The 3420-nt window shown below is 39.2% G+C and overlaps 1 long non-coding RNA gene across 1 annotated transcript in view; it reads left to right on the top strand.

Moving 5' to 3' along the window:
* The first annotated feature begins 2737 nt into the window (after positions 1 to 2737).
* The window catches only part of LOC107717156 (uncharacterized), a 3915-nt gene continuing 3232 nt past the window's right edge, over positions 2738 to 3420 (top strand). Inside the window, exon 1 of the long non-coding RNA XR_001637289.1 lies at positions 2738 to 2900. This is a non-coding gene — a long non-coding RNA (uncharacterized LOC107717156). The remainder of the gene's footprint in view (positions 2901 to 3420) is intronic.

The raw sequence follows: 3420 nt of genomic DNA, 5'->3' as shown, positions 1-3420 counted from the left end.
CCGTGGTGCTGTAGTTCGTTTATAGCCTAAGTTTAGATTTTAAGTTCTGGCGCTTTTATTTAGGCTTCAAAATTCATATAAGTTATATTATTTTGTGAAGATTATCTTGATGGACAAAACGTGTAAGTTTAATGAACTATGGCTGAACACAGAGCTTATTTTTTGCGATAATCCAAAAGCCTATGGAAAAATCCTATAGGCTTTTTGTGGAGGGAACCAGGGTGATGCTAACAGCCGATCCCGCCTACAAAGTGACGTCATAGTTCCCCCACTCTATTGCCCCGTGCGCAGGTCTGAGTAATTTCACGAGAGAGAGCGGGAGGTTGCCGCTTGGTAATTACAGACTCAAAGCAGTTAATGCTAATAATTAGCCGAGGCACGTTCCTCCCACAGAGAAACAAACACTCATGTAAATCTCGCCACGCTTGGCAGACTGAGCAAACGCTGAATGAGCCTCTGCTGTCTGTGACAGCCAATTACCGCCGTTAATAATCGAAAGGCCTTTGATTATCATTATAGCATTAGCTAATTGGATGCTTTAGAGTGATGGATTAGTAGCCGTTGTGAAAGAAGCGCGGGTAATTACGCTCCAGAGCGTGCGCACAATTCCCTCGCCGTGTTTGTACATAGAAGATCAAAGGAAAAATGGCCACCACTGGCTGCTAATTCTGTAGCTTGCTAACTAGCTACAAGTAGTGAATCCTGGCTATTTTCAGCAGCATGACTGTAGTTTAGTTTACCCTTTCTACTTTAGCATTGTATATTTAAAACGATATCGCCTCCTCAAGCAGCTTCAGAGCTTTTTCTTTGTAGCTTGTAGTGAAGCTAACTCCTGTTTTAAACATTTAGCTTTACTGTAATTGAACTATATTGTAAATAAGAAGCTTCCTGAAAATAAATGGAGAGAACTGTATATACATACCGTGGCATGCGAAAGTTTGGGAACCCCTTGCGGAATCTGTGAAAATGTGAATAATTGTAACAAAATAAGAGAGATCATACAAAATGCATGTTATTTTTTATTTAGTACTGTCCCGAGTAAGATATTTTACATAAAAGATGTTTACATATAGTCCACAAGACAAAAAAAAAAAAAAGCTGAAATTATTAAAATAACCCCCTTCAAAAGTTTGTGAACCCTTGGTTCTTAATACTGTGTGTGGTTACCTGGATGATCCACGGCTGTTTTTATGTTTTGTGGTGGTTGTTCATGAGTCCCTTGTTTGTTCTGAACAGTTAAACTTAGCATTGTTCTTCAGAAAAATTCTCCAGCTCCTGCACATTCTTCAGTTTCCCAGCATCTTTTGCATATTTGAACCCTTTCCAGCAGTGACTGTATGATTTTGAGATCCATCTTTTCACACTGAGGACGATTGAGGGACTCAAACACAACTATTAAAAAAGGTTCAAGCATCCACTGATGCTCCAGAAGGAAACATGCACTTGAAACAGCACATGCTGGCGACACCTGCTGGTGAAAACGTTTTAAAAGCATCGAAATCTCAGACCAAACTTACAAAACAAACGGAAATGTTTTTTTTTAGAAACAACATTTTTAAAAATAAATAATAAACACTTAAATACTATTAAATATTGGTGCTTGTTTTATTTAAGTATAATCAAACCCTTAACACACAATGAAATAAATAAATTAATGAATTAATTGATTTATGTAATTATTTCATTAAGTGTTTTCATTAGAGCTGTCAATAAAAACCAGCAGGCAAGAGTAGTGTTATCATTCAGGAAGGAGGTGGTTTTAATTCTATCGTAAGCTCATTTTGTAATTTTTAATGTATGATGTGATTTTTAGGTTGAAAGTAGGCCTACTGCATGTTTTTACACATTTTTTAAAACTATATAGCCATCTGTGTTAAAGGGAAGTTATCTTTTGTTTAATCCACAACATCTGGCCTTGAATTCTTTATTTTTATAGTAAAATTTCGTGGGATTTCATGTCACATGATTAGCTGGGCAACCAGAAGTGGTTCATGGGTTCACTTTGAGATCAACACCCCCTAGTGGTGAACCATCGGAGTTTCGAAACGTTTCGAAACAGTATGATGTAACGAAGCTTTGTTTGCTAACATCACGTGACCTGGCCGGTTTGATACGTGCTCCAAAACACTGACTCGAAACAAAAGATTCGCAAATGTTTCGAAGCTTCGTGAAGAAGTGTTTCGACCGCGCCCATCACTAGTTTAAACTAAGTGTCATGTTAACAGTTTGCATTGTATGCAGGAGCGAATATTAAGCATATTAGCAGCAGCATTTAGCATCTGTGTTTATTCAGCTGGAGCAAAACGCAGTTCAGAGCATTTGTAATCACTCTGAGGACACGCCGATAGTAATGGACATGAAACTGGTTAAATGAAATAAGCATTCTTGTGTATGCACTTCAACTGGGGTTCGCCATATACATCGGCGATTATCCCAGTGTTCACGTTCGTTATTTCTAAGGTCGATGTTTTCATTATAATGAGTGTGTGGTCAGAAGCACGCGCTTATCGCAGTCATATCAGTGAAGAAGATCACTATCTACAGCTGTAACGGTTAGTTCAGAGTGAAATGCATTATGGGTAGTGTAGTTCAGAGAAATGTGCTCGTGCGACGTGTGCTCTCGCTGTGCTGTGTAATTCCGAAAACATAGCCCAGGCTCACATAGCCATAGGCCACTATTGTTAAGCCGGTCAGCATTATTTATTTAATAATAAATATATGATTTAAATATGAAATCGTGAGTCAGGGTGCAAATCCCAGGCCTTTTCAACCTTAAGCTTGCTCTTCATCTCATCTCCAACCGTTTGTCTTCCAACAGCCCAGCGAGTTCGAAGACAAGGCCATCAAGAAGGTCGACGACCTCCTGGAGAGTTACATGGGGATTCGAGACCTCGAGCTCGGTGAGAACCTTACCGTAAAAGGCCTGCGAGACTCAAGCAGAACATATCTGGGATTCCCATAAATTCATGAGCATTAGTGAAAGGAATCTGTGGCCCATGGGATCAACTCCTTCCAAAAAACAAATTAATGGAATAGTTCACCCAAAAATGACAATGTGCTAAAAATGTCCTCACCCTCAGGCCTTCCGAGATGTAGATGAGTTTGTTTTTTCATCAAGTTTGGAGAAATGTAGCATTGCATCACTTGCTCACCAATGGATGTGAATGGGTGCCGTCAGAATGAGAGTCCAAACAGCTGATGAAAACATCACAATAATCCACAGCACTCCAGTCCATCAGTTAACATCTGGAGAAGACAAAAGCTGAAACAAGATGTTTTTAACTAAAATACTATCCATAATAACGCTTCCTCCAGTGAAAAAGTGCATCTGCTGTTGTCTCTCACATCAAAATCCAGCCACATATGTGTTTAGAGCTGTTTAAACGCTGCTTGATCTGTGCAGATTTCTCTCCTGATTCA

This window comes from Sinocyclocheilus rhinocerous, unplaced genomic scaffold (assembly GCF_001515625.1).
Source record: "Sinocyclocheilus rhinocerous isolate Xijiao unplaced genomic scaffold, SAMN03320098_v1.1 scaffold1351, whole genome shotgun sequence".
Taxonomy (NCBI): Eukaryota; Metazoa; Chordata; class Actinopteri; order Cypriniformes; family Cyprinidae; genus Sinocyclocheilus; species Sinocyclocheilus rhinocerous.
This window is presented reverse-complemented; position numbering and strand designations above follow the sequence as displayed.